This window comes from Mirounga angustirostris, unplaced genomic scaffold (genome assembly GCF_029215605.1).
Source record: "Mirounga angustirostris isolate CCGP_5_RB_7025 unplaced genomic scaffold, mMirAng1.0.hap1 SCAF_4, whole genome shotgun sequence".
NCBI lineage: Eukaryota > Metazoa > Chordata > Mammalia > Carnivora > Phocidae > Mirounga > Mirounga angustirostris.
This window is the reverse complement of record NW_026991712.1, coordinates 17,934,870-17,950,135: the sequence shown is the minus strand read 5'-3', so window position 1 is coordinate 17,950,135 and position 15,266 is coordinate 17,934,870. Positions and strand designations below refer to the sequence as shown.

Genomic DNA, 15,266 nt, shown 5'->3' with positions numbered 1-15,266 from the left:
GCCCTGGGCTTTTGTTTTTTGGGAGATTTTTGATGACTGCTTCAATTTCCTTAGTGGTTATAGGTCTGTTCAGGTTTTCTATTTCATCCTGGTTCAGTTTTGGTAGTTGATACATCTCTAGGAATGCATCCATCTCTTCCAGTTTATCTAATTTGCTGGCATAGAGTTGCTCATAATATGTTCTTATAATTGTTTGTATTTCTTTGGTGTTGGTTGTGATCTCTCCTCTTTCATTCATGATTTTGTTGATTTGGGTCATTTCTCTTCTCTTTTTGATAAGTCTGGCCAGGGGTTTATCAATCTTGTTAATTCTTTCAAAGAACCAGCTCCTAGTTTCGTTGATCTGTTCTACTGTTCTTTTAGTTTCTATTTCATTGATTTCTGCTCTGATCTTTATGATTTCTCTTCTCCTGCTGGGTTTAGGCTTTATTTGCTGTTCTTTCTCCAGCTCCTTTAGGTGTAGGGTTAGGTTGTGTACTTGAGACCTTTCTTGTTTCTTGAGAAAGGCTTGTATTGCTATATACTTTCCTCTTAGGACTGCCTTTGCTGCATCCCAAAGATTTTGAACAGTTGTGTTTTCATTTTCATTAGTTTCCATGTATTTTTTTAATTCTTCTTTAATTTCCTGGTTGACCCATTCATTCTTCAGTAGGATGCTCTTTAGCCTCCATGTATTTGAGTTCTTTCCGACTTTCCTCTTGGGATTGAGTTCTAGTTTCAAAGCATTGTGGTCTGAAAATAGGCAGGGAATGATCCCAATCTTTTGGTACCGGTTGAGACCTGATTTATGACCTAGGATGTGGTCGATTCTGGAGAATGTTCCATGGGCAGTAGAGAAGAATGTGTATTCCGTTGCTTTGGGGTGGAATGTTCTGAATATGTCTGTGAAGTCCATTTGGTCCAGTGTGTCATTTAAAGTCTTTATTTCCTTGTTGATCTTTTGCTTAGATGATCTGTCCATTTCAGTGAGGGGGATGTTAAAGTCCCCCACTATTATTGTATTGTTGTTGATGTGTTTCTTTGCTTTTGTTATTAATTGCCTTATATAATTGGCTGCTCCCATGTTAGGGGCATAGATATTTACAATTGTTAGATCTTCTTGTTGGATAGATCCTTTAAGTATGATATAGTGTCCTTCCTCATCTCTTATTACAGTCTTTGGTTTAAAATCTAATTTGTCTGATATAAGGATTGCCACCCCAGCTTTCTTTTGGTGTCCATTAGCATGGTAAATGGTTTTCCACCCCCTCACTTTCAATCTGGGGGTGTCTTTGGGTCTAAAATGAGTCTCTTGCAGACAGCATATCGATGGATCTTGTTTTTTAATCCAGTCTGTTAGCCTGTGTCTTTTGATTGGGGCATTTAGCCCATTTACATTCAAGGTAACTATTGAAAGATAGGAATTTAGTGCCATTGTATTGCCTGTAAGGTGACTGTTACCATATATTGTCTGTGTTCCTTTCTGGTCTATGTTGCTTTTAGGGTCTCTCTTTGCTTAGAGGACCCCTTTCAAGATTTCCTGTAGGGCTGGTTTTGTGTTTGCAAATTCCTTTAGTTTTTTTTTGTCCTGGAAACTTTTTATCTCTCCTTCAATTTTCAATGACAGCCTAGCTGGATAGAGTATTCTTGGCTGTATATTTTTCTCATTTAGTGCTCTGAATATATCCTGCCAGTCCTTTCTGGCCTGCCAGGTCTCTGTGGATAGGTCTGTTGCCAATCTAATGTTTCTACCATTGTAGGTTACATATCTCTTCTCCCGAGCTGCTTTCAGGATTTTCTCTTTGTCTGTGAGACTTGTAAGTTTTACTATTAGATGTCGGGGAGTTGACCTATTTTTATTGATTTTGAGAGGGGTTCTCTGTGCTTCCTGGATTTTCATGCCTGTTTCTTTCCCCAAATTAGGGAAGTTCTCTGCTATAATTTGCTCCATTATACCTTCTGCCCCCCTCTCTCTTTCTTCTTCTTCTGGGATCCCAATTATTCTAATGTTGTTTCGTCTTATGGTATCACTTATCTCTCGAATTCTGCCCTCATGATCCAGTAGTTGTTTATCTCTCTTTTTCTCAGCTTCTTTATTTTCCAGCATTTCATCTTCTATATTACTGATTCTCTCTTCTGCCTCATTTATTCTAGCAGTTAGTGCCCCCATTTTTGATTGCACCTCATTAATAGCCTTTTTGATTTCTACTTGGTTGGATTTTAGCTCTTTTACTTCTCCAGAAAGAGTTTCTCTAATAACTTCCATATTTTTTTCAAGCCCAGCTAGTATCTTTAAAGTGATGATTCTGAACTCTAGATCTGACATCGTACTAATGTCCGTATTGAGTAGGTCCCTGGCAGTCGGTACTGCCTCTTGTTCTTTTTGTTGAGGTGATTTTTTCCGTCTCGTCATTTTGTGCAGAGGAGAATAGATTAATGAGAGAACAAAATGCTAGCAGAGTAACCACGTCCCCAGAAAATATACTCTAAACAAATCAGAAAAGACCTGAAGCAGTGGGATAAGAAGGGGAAAGAGAGAAAAAAAAAAAAGAAAAAAAAAAAAGAAAAAGATAAAGATAAAAACAACAACAAACAAAACAAAAGAACAACAACAAAAGAAAAACCAGAATGTGATCAAATATGATCTATATGGTATATAGATCAGTGCCACACACTAGATTTGGGGTGTGTTTTGGTCTTTTAGAAGAAAGTGTCTCCCAAAATTTTAAAGAAAGAAAAACTTATATATGTACAAAAATAAGGGTTGATATGATGAAGGGATGGAAAATGACTGTAAAAATGGAAATTATAAAAAATTTTATAAAAGGAATTGATAAGAAGTTGTTTGAAAAAAGAAAGAGGATTTAAAAAAGAAAAAAGAAAAAGAAAAAAAAAGGGAGAGGATGTGATCAGGCAGGGGAATAGAGAACACCATATACTAGAGATTTAGGGTATATTTTAATCTGTTAGAAGAAACTATCTCAAAATTTTAAAGAGAGAACAACTTATATATATAAGCCAAAAATATGGGTAACTACTATGAAGGGATAGAATATGACTCTAAAAATGAAAAATAAAAATGTTTTTTTTAAAAAAAGGGATTGATAAGATGTTGTTTGAAAAAGGGAAAAAGAAAAATTCAAAAAGAAATAAAAAGACAAAAAGACAGTTAAAAAAAAAATTAACTTTAAAAGACTAAGGAATCATGGTAAAAAAGCCGTGAATTCTATGTGCAGTAGTCCCTTAGCGCTGGAGTTCTGCTGTTCTCATTGATCGGTAAACTTGGTCTTGGCTGGCTGTTCTCGCTGATCTTCTGGGGAGGGGCCTGTTGCCGTGGTTTCCAAATGTCTCTGCCGGAGGCGGAATTGCCCCGCCCTTGCCCCCTCCCGGCTAAGTAATCTGCTCGGGTTTGCTCTCCGGGGCTTTTGTTCCCTGCGAGCTTTCCGTACAGCTTTGGAGGCGGAGAGTGAAAATGGCGGCCTCCCAATCTCCGCCCCGGAGGAGCCGAGAACTCGGGCCCGCTCCTCAGTGAGCCCCCAGAGAAAAGCCGTCAGTCACTCCCGTCTCCCCGGTCTGCAGCTGCACTCCGTGCTCAACCGGCCTGTGACCACGCGTTTCTATCTCTGGCACCGGACCCGGTCTGGAGTCTCCAAACCCAGCAGATCCCTGCGGTGCACTCCCGCGCGGCTCCTCCCGGGGGAGGAAGGTGAGTCTCCCCGGATCGGCCGCTTGTTGGGTCCCTGCTGGAGGAGCAGGGGCCCGACTGGGCCGCGGATCGCGGTTAATGGCAACCCCAGCTGAGAGCCCGCGCCTGGGCTCCGCCTCTGCAGCCGGCTTCCCTGCTGCGTTACCTGGGAGCTCTGCTGCCCTCAGGCACCCCCGGTCTTTCTGTGACCCCGAGGGTCCTGAGACCACACTGTCCCGGAGGGTTCCACCCCCCACTTAGCCACCAGAGTGACGTCCCTCAGCGGAGCAGACTTTTAAAAGTTCCGATTTTGTGCTCCGCGGCTCTATCACTTGCCAGAAGCGGCCGACGGAGGCCCCTCCCCCGCCGTCTATCCTCCCGAATATCGCCTCGGATTCACTTCTCCGCACGTCCTACCTTCCAGAAAGTGGTCGCTTTTCTGATGAGAGAGTTGTTGCTCTTCTTTTCTTCGATCTCCTGTTGAGTTTGTAGGTGTTCAGAATGGTTTGATCCCTATCCAGCTGAATTCCTGAGAGGAGACGAAATCCAGGTCTCCTACTCCTCCGCCATCTTGCTCCGCCCCCCCAATAGCATTGTTTTTATAGTGTTTTTAAAAATATAAGATTAATATCTGCTACCTCATTTTTTTTATCTCATAGTCCTTGGGGCTGGGGTTTAGTCTAAGCAATTTGTCTAAGCTTTCAACGCCAATCACTAGCATAATGGGAACTTTTCTTCTAAGTATCATGCCCTATCCAGGGCAATCTCTTCTAGCCAAGAATTCCTAAAGAAAGATTCCCTGACACATCTCCACTACGAAAATTGCACTTTAACGGCCTATTAGACTGAAATGTTCAAGAAAATTTTCTTCATGTTGACCTTGTTGGGGTGTGTGTGTGTGTATAATTTAAAATTTTCATTCAAACAACAAAACCATGCCCCTTACTACTGTCTTCTTTTCTACTTTCCATTTGCATTTAGTTTCTTTATTTCCTTTTTCTCCATTCATGGACTTCCCCCCACCATGCTTATCTGGAATCACAGCACCTCTCTTACCAGTGAGGCAGCTTTTTCCAACTAGGTGAGCTCATGCTGCTTCCTGGATACTGAAACAGCCCAGTGTGACAGTAGGACCATGTCTACTTTAAATGCTCTACCAATTCCACCACGTGCCACATTCCTTCCTATGAGTCCTTTGGGAAAGGAGGTACTTTCTTTGTAATCACAGGGTGAGTGAGTCCTAGACTAAAACAGACCCCATAAAGAGATGCATGCATTCTCTGAGTTTCATATGCTGGGTTAGTTATTCCTCCGTTGGGTTCCTGGAGCACTTTCTACTTACATCCATTATATTGTATTTATCACATTGCATCCAAATGTATTTTTTTATCCACTCATTAAATATATATTAATGTATACCAGGATGAAAACAGAAAAATAACCCTGTTCTCAAAGAGCTTCTAATCTACCAGGAAAAAAGAGACATGACATTCCACATATCATGCGTTTTTGATAGAATGTTAAGAATCATGGTCCTTTCTAAAAATGCAAGATTTAGTCCCACCTGGGAATCAGGAGAAAGTTCCCCAGAAACAAATAAGAACTGTAATGAAGCTATTATAATCATGAACTTCTTTATAGCACCTCACAAAGATGCTTTTATTTCTTCCTTAAAACAATCTTGTCAGAATTTTTTTTAAATATACCCACATAGTAGAAAATAAATTAAGAGGCTTAGAAAGGTAAAGAAACATATAGTGAACCTGAAAACTATTTTCAAAATTAAACATCCCAAACTCAAACTTTAAAGTGCCCTTCCAAAAAAAATATTAGAAAATCTGCTATATTGGTCTGGGCTATGTGGTCTTATATATGAGTAACCCAGTAGAATGGGTGGTTTCCTTCTTACATTAAATACACAGTCATAGTCTTGTTACTACCTTCCTAAGGAATGGGGAAATCAACTCAATAATTTTCTCTTTTCCTCATGCCAGCAGCACATCTCACTCCACCTCTTACAACACAAATCCTGGGAAAAAGCAGAGTCCACCTAAATGTTAGCATCTTCCTCAGGGCAGGCTTCTCATGTGAGGATAAAATAGAAGAAAAGATTGTGACAGTCCTGGAATTGAACACTCTCAAGTGCTTGCAACCTGATCCTGTGTCTGTGTCTCCTCATTCGCCGACGCCGTCCTTGCCTACGAGAGACCCACCCCGGCTGGAGCTGGACTCTGGCAAGTGGCGCCACAACGTGGGGCTCGACTAGGTAAGCCTTTCTACAGGGACAGATAGGACTCTGCTCGTGGGTACTGCAGACCCCTCTGTGAAGGAATACAGAGTAAGAGTGAGCAGAAAGACAGAACTTAGAGAAGCTATGGGCCATAATGAGTCAAAGGAACGACGACTCTTATTGATATTATTAAGCATATGATTGAAAAAAGAGGTGTTAAGGTTACTCATGCTCAACTGGCTAGATTTTTGACCTTTGTAGAGACCTGTTGCCCTTGGTTTCTGAAAGATGGTAGTCTCGATATTAGAACATGGAACAAGATAGGGGAGGAAATGCGGTTATACTATTCTAACCATGGTCCTGAAAATGTACCCGTGGAGGCATTCTCTTTATGGACATTGTTAAGAGATATGTTAGATCCTATGCCTAGCTCACAGGCTTTACACAAAAAATTACGGGAGACACATAACGCTGCCCCCACTGAAGAGACACCTCTATTACAAAAATCAGCCTCTCAAGTACTGGTAATAAATGAAATGAAATCAGAAGAGGAGGACAAAGATAATAAAAGAGTTGAAGGGAGAAATGATCAATTGTCCTCCAAAGATGAGGTAGCCCTTGAGGAGGAGGCTGCTAAATATCATGAACAAGATTGGGAACTTTTTGCAAATGCCACAGCCCCTGAATGCGGCTCTGTGATTAATCTACATAGACAGTTAAAAGTTCCACAGAACAAGGCCTTAGTTCGTAAAAAACCCTTGCCACCTATTAAGAATATTGGCTTTAAGGGAGCAATACAGGAGGCCTTGAGAGATGGGGATTTAACCTTTAAATGTTTTCCAGTGACTTTTGATGATGAATGGGACGAACCTCAGTGGGAACCACTCCCTTATAAGGTCTTAAAGGAACTAAAAAAGGCAGTTTCTGACTATGGTTCTACATCTCCTTATACTATGCAGTTGGTGGAGGCAATTGCTAGCCAGTGGATGACTCCTTGTGATGGGCATCAAACTGCCAAATCTTGTCTCCCTGCGGGGGTATATTTACTTTGGAAGGCTGAATATAAGGAGTTGGCAAAACAACAAATTGCTATTAATAGAAAGTCAGGTCACCGCTCCATAACATTTGATACGCTTATGGGCCTAGAGGAATGGTCACAAGCCCGTGATCAACTACATTTATCTAAGGAGGCTCTCAGCCAAAGCTCCAGCCTAGCTGTTAATGCCTGGAGACACCTACCTGCTGGAGAGGTAAAAACTACAGGCTTAAGTAATACCAAACAAAGTCCAGAAGGACCTTACCAGGTCCTACCCACTGCTCATACTCCGACTGGAGTATTATGGCAGGAGGGCCCCTTGGAATGGGTTCACCTCCCCGGAACCACCAAGAAGGTCGTCTGTGCCTATAGTACCTTGGTTGCCCTATTAATCATTAAAGGCAGAACTAGGGGTGTTGAGCTATTTGGAAGAGAATTTCAATCATTAACCCTGCCTTATAAAAGGGAGCAACTTGATTATTTATTCCAACTGGATGATGACTGGCAAATTGCTATCCAATCTTTTACTGGAACTATTCAGTATCATTTGCCTTCCAACCCCCTACTTCAATTCTTAAAAGAACAATCAATTATCTTTCCAAAAATTGTCAACTCCTCACCCTTAGCTCACCCAGCTGCTCTCGTCTTTACTGACGGCTCCTCAACCAGAAGAGCAGCTTATGTCATTAATAACCATAAAACAGCTGTACAAACTACCGAAACTTCAGCCCAAAGAACTGAACTCTTTGCGGTGATAGAAGTCTTTAAGACTTAACATGACCAACCATTTAATCTTTTCACTGATTCTCAATATGTGGCCAGGCTGTTCCCCGTTATAGAAACCGCTATTACAGCTCAAAACAAAACTACTATTGCTCCTCGCTTACAGGAACTCCAAAATCTGATCAGAAAGAGAATGCACAAGGTGTATGTGGGCCATATCCAAGGTCACTCCAAATTGCCAGGACCCCGAGCAGAAGGAAATAATATAGCTGATTTGCTCACCAGATAGGCAATCTTTACAATTAAAGAAGCAACTGCCAATCATGCCCTCCATCATCAAAACGCAGCCTCTTTAAGAAGGCAATTTCACATAACAAGAGAAGCGGCCAGAGAGAAAGTTCGGAAGTGCTCTATATGTCCAACCACTCAGCCCTCTCTGCCTATGGGGGTTAATCCCCGAGGCCTTAGACCCAATGATCTCTGGCAGATGGATGTAACACATGTTCCCAGCTTTGGTAAATCTGGCAGATGGATGTAACACGTGTTTCTGTGGACACCTTCTCTCATTTAATTATGGCAACAGCTTGCACTGGAGAAGCTTTTAAAGATGTGTCTCAACATTTGATGTTTTGTTTCGCCTATGCAGGAATGCCCAAAGCTATTAAGACAGATAATGCACCTGCATATACTTCATCTGCATTCAAAAAATTCTGTGATTCATTTAAAATCTCCCATAATATGGGGATGCCCTATAACCCGCAGGGACAAGCTATAGTAGAAAGAGCTCACCAGACCTTAAAAACCCAAATCTCCAAACTTCAGAGTTCAGAATATAAATATAGCTCTGAGCATTATATACTAAATCATGCACTATTCATTGTCAATTACCTAAATTGTGACTCTCGGGCGCCTGGGTGGCTCAGATGGTTAAGCGTCTGCCTTCGGCTCAGGTCATGATCCCAGGGTCCTGGGATCGAGTCCCGCATTGGGCTCCCTGCTCCTTGGGAGCCTGCTTCTCCCTCTGCTTCTCTTTCTCTCTCTCTCTGTCTCTGAAGAATAAATAAATAAAATCTTTTAAATAAATAAATAAATACATTGTGACTCTCATGAGATTTCTCCCATTATGAAACATTGGGAAAATGATGACATTAAACCCAAACCACTGGTTATATGGAAAGACCTCTTAACAGGATCTTGGAAAGGCCCCGATATATTATTAACATGTGGGCGAGGCTATGCTTGTGTCTTTCCACAGGACGCTGACTCACCTATCTGGATTCCTGATAGACTAATCCGACATCATGTCTCGCAGACACCCTCCACTCCCACGTCCGATATGTAGACCTTTACCCCCTATAAATATCCCACTTAGAGAAAGTTGTGCCCGATCTCCAGAAGCTGCTGACCTTCTGATTCCACCTTTACACCGGCTGCGCCTTGAAGAGTCGCAAACCAGTCCTACTGCGCCACCTATTCCGACCACACTGCGTAGCAACCCACCAACCTGGGGACAACTGAAACAACTCTCCAATCAAGCACAGCGTCTCGTGGAAGGGCAAGGTGTTAACGTAACCCCTGAGAACATGTTTGTGGCTATGTTTGCGATCATCTCATGCCAGGTGATATGTGTTTCTGCTTCTCAATATTGGGCATATATTCCGGATCCGCCAATCTTGCATCCTACACCTTGGGGATCCTCTTCTATTCGTGTGTTTACTAATAATTCTGATCTTTTGAGGGGAGAATCAAATTCATTTATCTTGCATAAAACAGATGCAAATTTCTCTTTCCACGGGAGACTTGATGATCCTCCTATATGCTTTAGTACCAATACAACAAATTTACCTGATGGCTGCCTTCCCCTCAATTATAGAAGTTTATTAACTGATTCTCCCAATGGGAATCCAAAAACTAGGGATCTTTGGGTACTTAATCTACAGCATATAGGAAGTTATAATTATCAAGGTACTGTGGTCCATGATAAACCTCCTGCATCCATTCCTCTATGTGAGGCCTTGGTAGGAGACCTAAATAATGCTTGGGGCAATATTGATAAATTTAAAGGGTTTCCCTTATGGCATGAATGTATGTTCCAATCTAAAGGATTGCGATTTTCGCCTCGCAACTCTCAGATGTCCATTTATGACTACTCCGTATCTAGCCCAGACCATGACTATAGAAGACATTTAAATAATCAATCAACAAAGTATTATTGGAATGATAATCTAATAAAAAAGCCAGAAAAAATAAACAGATGGTTTTCATTAGGATGGGTTAGTCCTATATTTGTTGCTAAAACTTGGAATAGTACTCAAATATATCCTGAATTATATAGATTATTAGCTGCTACAGGAATGATTTTTCTAAAAAGGCCTAGATGCCCTGACCATATGGAGGTGGTCACGGCATGTGTGGGTCCCCCTCATGCTCTCTTGGTGCAAGGTCATGGCCAATTACAGGTAAACAAGATTAATCATACCTATTATGTATCCTGTTCAAAATGTACATTAACTAATTGCATTGATCCAACTGTTGGACCAACTGTCTTTATAGTTGTTCATCAACCTCCTTATGTAGTGTTACCTGTAAAATTAGAAGAACATTGGTATGATGATCCTGGCATGTATACCATTCAACTTGTAGATAAAGCCTTACGCCGCCCTAAGAGATTTATTGCAGCACTTATATTAGGTATTACTGCTCTTATAGGAATCATAAGTTCTTTTGCTATATCTACAACTGCTTTAGTACAGGAAATACATATTGCACATCATGTGGATAGATTAACCCAGAATATTTCAACTGCACTTTATTTGCAGAAACAAATAGACAAGAAGTTTGAGGCACGATTAAATGTTCTAGAGGAAACTATATTATATGTAGGAAATCAAATTCAAAATCTCAAAACTCGGTTAACCACTAGATGCCATGCACAATATAAATGGATCTGTGTCACTCCCCACCATTATGATTCCTCATCTATCCCTTGGGACAATGTCAAAAATCACCTATTGGGAATATGGAGCAATGATAATGTATCCTTGGACTTAAACTCCTTGCAAGAAAAAATTAAAGACATTAGTTTGGCACATGTGTCCTCAGCCACAGCCTCAGAAGTTGCAGATTCCTTTCTTGCCACTTTGCAGAAATACACCTCCACTACTGCCTGGTTTCCATCCCTCATCAATCTAGGTATATCAGCACTAATTATTATCTCCCTTTTGTTTCTCTTTCCAGTCTTTGTCAAATTACTAAGTAGAGGAATAAAACAAATTCATTTGGAATTGAAGACTTTGCAACTGAAGGCCAAAAATAAAAAAGGAGGAGATGCTTGCAACCTGATCCTGTGTCTGTCTCCTCATTTGCCGACGCCGTCCTTTCCTATGAGAGACCCACCCCGGCTGGAGCCGGACTCTGGCACTCAAGTAACCCCCTCTCCCCTCAGATGAAGTGAGAACCTTACCCTGGGAGATCATCTAGGTGAATCAGCCAGTTCCTCAGATAAATTACAGATTTTATTAAAAAAAAAAACAACAGACTTTAAACTTGAGGAATATGGGTTCCATCCTAAAATCCTAGCTCACTCATACATCTTATTGATATAATCATTTTTAAAATCCTGTCACCACCAACATCATCAGTCTCCCAGAGGGCCCCACTGTTCTTTCCATGTTTCCTGCCTCACTTTTCATTTTATTACTAAGTACAGTGACTTCTTGTCTACACTGTCGTTCTATCTCATGGCCTTGACTGGGAATACTACCCTAAAGTAAAATTGGTCATCAGTGTAGACCTTTTTTTTTTTAAATTTTTGTAATAAGGTGTAGACCTTATTACAAGATTATACATAGTAATTAGAGAAAATTCAGGTAAAAAACATAATATGGAAAGGGAATCAGAACAAGCCATAATAAAATCACCCATATTATCAATGAGAAATACCACTCACAAATATTTTGTTTGACAAAACGACTGTTACTGATTTCCATCATGGGATTATGGAAAAGGTTCTGGTTACCACCTATCAAAGAATTTTGTTTCCTTCTCCTTCCCTGAATCAAATATACATAGGATTCTGATGATGGTTTAAGTAATCTTTTACTGAGGGTACAATTAATTACAGGAAGTTAGGGGAAGAAAATTAGAAATAAAGCCTCCCACCCAATGATCTTATTATCTTATATCTCAGCAAGTAAAAAGGCTTATTGCTTAAATCCTTAGAGAAAGTCCACTGGGGCGTGTTCTCCGTCTCTCTCTCCCTTCACTTCTCATGCCCCATGGTCTTCCACTAATATTTTCTTTCCCATTTGGAATCTTTGCACTACATCCTCTACTGGATGTGAGACATCCAGAAAAATAATTCCCTACTTTCTGTTTATTTTTCAGGTTTTCAATCTTAAGAACATTTGGAATTCTCTGAAAGTCAGTGACTTCTTCTTCTGCCCAGTTTCTGCTGGTTTGGGGATGAATGAGGTGATGCTATGACCAGTGTCTTTCCCTACTTGGGGAGAGTCAGTGGGGAATTTCCATTCTGGCAAATGTTTCACATTTTCCCAAGGCTTCTGAAATCCTTATACCTTATAAGGTATACCTTATAACCATTAGGATTCATTGCCTTGTGAAATCTACCTATCTAAGTAACATGATATTCATCACATTTACTTAATGCAATCTAATCCAATTTTTTTTGGCAAAGTAATGACTCTGACCCAAGGAAACATTTCCATCATCCCTCCCCCACCCCTGCCCCACCACACATGCTACTCAAGGTGATTCCATAAAACTTTCTCATTTTAACTGGAATCACTTTTCATAATTCCTAGGTGTCTTTTTGATGGTCTGAGAAATTTCTAGTTCACTTGTTATTTTCTCCTTTATAAATGTTGTCACAACCATCAATTGGTTACCACTGCATTACTTAACAAATGGTAAAGTTCTTAACATTTTGAGAGTCTCTCTCTTTCTCCTATTCTAAACAATGCTATCATCACTCTCCTAGTAGCTAAATCTTTAAAACTATCTTCAATTTTGGCCTTTGAACAGTATCCTAGAAGTGGAATTCTCCATCAGACTATGAACTTTATAAGAATATTAATCCGTATGGTCAAGTTTGCTTGCTGACAGATTATATCAATTTTCATTCTAACAGCTATGTTTGTAAGTTTTTGTTTTTGGAAAATATTGGACATCTTGGCTTGCTAAAAATCTTTGTCCACTTGGTAAGCAAAAATAGCATCTAATTGTTATGATAAATCATGCATTTATAAATAAAATAATGAGGATGGGTTTGGGGAAAAATAATTAAAATAGGATTCAAGTAATGAATGAAATACATTATACATATTGTGTGACTAATAGGAGAAGCATGCATTTTAATATTGATTTTTTTTAATTCAGAGTCCAGATCTTAATTCTTTTTCAAACAACCTTGTTTTTCTCAAATCTGCTGTTTTAATCTCTAGAAACATTTTATTGTTGCTATTTTAGAAATTCTAGTATGCAAAACTCTACATTCCTATACTTTCATTACAAAGCACGTTTTCAGCTGTGCTACCTTTGTTCGATGGATGATTTTGCTCTTATTTAAAAATGAGGAGGGGGACATTGGGGCCCCCGAAAGTTCAGTGACTCCACCACAATCACATTATCTAGGAAGTGCCAGATCCCAGGCTGTATAGGAAAAGAAGAGAATCAGTGCTTCTTTTTGCTCTACCTCCTGGGAAATTCCCACATTAACACTGGCTCAGTGAGTAATGAATAGATTCTTTCAGAAATAGAGTTGTCACAGTCTGATCTAAGTTAGCAAGCTTTCATTTTGCGTAGACAAAGAAAACAAAATGTTAGGCTGGCTTCTCAGCCTGAGGGCCTCAGAGAGAAGGAAGCTGTCTAAAGCAGGGATCCTTTCAGCTACAGTGAGCATGAATTAGCCAACTAGAAAATACATGGTCTGCATGAATATGGGCACATCCGGATTGTTATTTACCCTCACTGGAGGGCAGGTAACCCGATGCGACCACAGACTCTGTAGACTTTCACAGGCAGAGAAGAAGAATGTGGATTTGGATCCTCTATTTGTATAGCACCTTTAAGGTGAGACAGTCCCAAAAGACTTTGGGACCCAATAGTCAAAACTACAGGGAAGCCGTGAAACACTAGCTGTCCATCAGTAAATATGCAGGAGACCCTGGACAAGAGAAATCCCCTCTATCCTTTGCAGTGAAGAGGAAATATCATGAAGCAAGGCTCATAAATAACTACCCATATTTGATTTGGGGGACAGGGCGCCTGGGTGGCTCAGTTGGTTAAGTGACTGCCTTCGGCTCAGGTCATGATCCTGGAGTCCCGGGATCGAGTCCCGCATCGGGCTCCCTGCTCGGCAGGGAGTCTGCTTCTCCCTCTGACCCTCCTCCCTCTCATGCTCTCTGTCTCTCATTCTCTCTGTCTCAAATAAATAAATAAAATCTTTTAAAAAAATGATTTGGGGGACAGAAGCTCCTGGAATTATGTTTAAGACCTGAGGGCTATAATTTAGTGTTCTGAAAATCTCCAAAGTGGTTCAGTCACAGCCAGGATCCTTCTAGTACTTTGGGGTTACATCCAGCCCCTCTCCTCAGTGTTTTATACAAACATGATTGCATCTGATTTATGCTGAGCAAGAGCAGTAAGTACTGTTGTCCCCGTTTTAGAGGAGAGTAATAGGAACTTAGTACAATTGAAACAAATAATTGACAAATACCATTACTTTCTAATCAAGGTGGATCCTGGTAAAAGGGAAGCCATTTTATTTTCATGTACACCTTGGATTTGGATATAAGAAGGAGAACCCAATAGTGGTTGCCAGGGGCTGGGAGGAAATGGGCAGTTCTTGTTCAATGGTTATAGTTTCAGCTATGCAAGATGAATAAGCTCTAGAGACCTGCTGTATAACATAGCACTTGTAGTTAACAATACTGTATCATGTACTTCAAAATGTGTTAACAGAGTAGATATGTTAAGTGTTATTACCACAAAAATAATAAGCAGGGATTATGAGGAAACTTTGGGAGTTATTGGATTTGTCTATCCCCTTGATTTTGGTGATGGTGTTATGGGCATGTTGGTTACAAAGAAAAATGAAAAAGAATAAAGAACAAAAGATGAAAAGGGAGGAGGAGAAAGAGGATTCTGGAAACCATCTGTGAAAATGTTCCTCTGATAGGCTGTTTGAAGGTCCTTTCAAGCATAAGGTACAAGTAATACCTATTTGTATTTTTGTGTTTCTGTGATCTAAAACCATCATAATCTGCAGAAAACTCAGGTTTTTAGTAGGAAGTTATATCTGAACTGAGCTGTAAATAGTGAGCAAAGTGGAATTGATGGAACTTGCTTCTTGGTAGACCAGTTAGATATTTCTTGAGTCTCGGTAAGGCCAGATCTCAATCTGCCTACATAAAAGACAGTAAACTGTGTTCTGCTGGTGGTTTTAGATGATACATTTTCAAAAGTTATGGTTTAATGCTAGTGCTTTGTTTGTGTAGTGGAACATTTTTTATGAGACCTTTGTAATGATGACAGTGAAGAAAAAAGACAAGGAAGAAGAAAAATGAGGAGGAGGAAGAACAGGACAAGGAGAA

At 40.3% G+C, this 15,266-nt stretch overlaps 1 long non-coding RNA gene across 1 annotated transcript; it reads left to right on the top strand.

The window, feature by feature from the left end:
• The first annotated feature begins 5,672 nt into the window (after positions 1-5,672).
• On the top strand, positions 5,673-10,995 carry LOC135363959 (uncharacterized). Its single transcript, XR_010410396.1, has 3 exons — positions 5,673-5,930; positions 8,909-9,272; positions 10,891-10,995. It is a non-coding gene; the product is annotated as an uncharacterized LOC135363959 (long non-coding RNA).
• Positions 10,996-15,266: the final 4,271 nt, after the last annotated feature.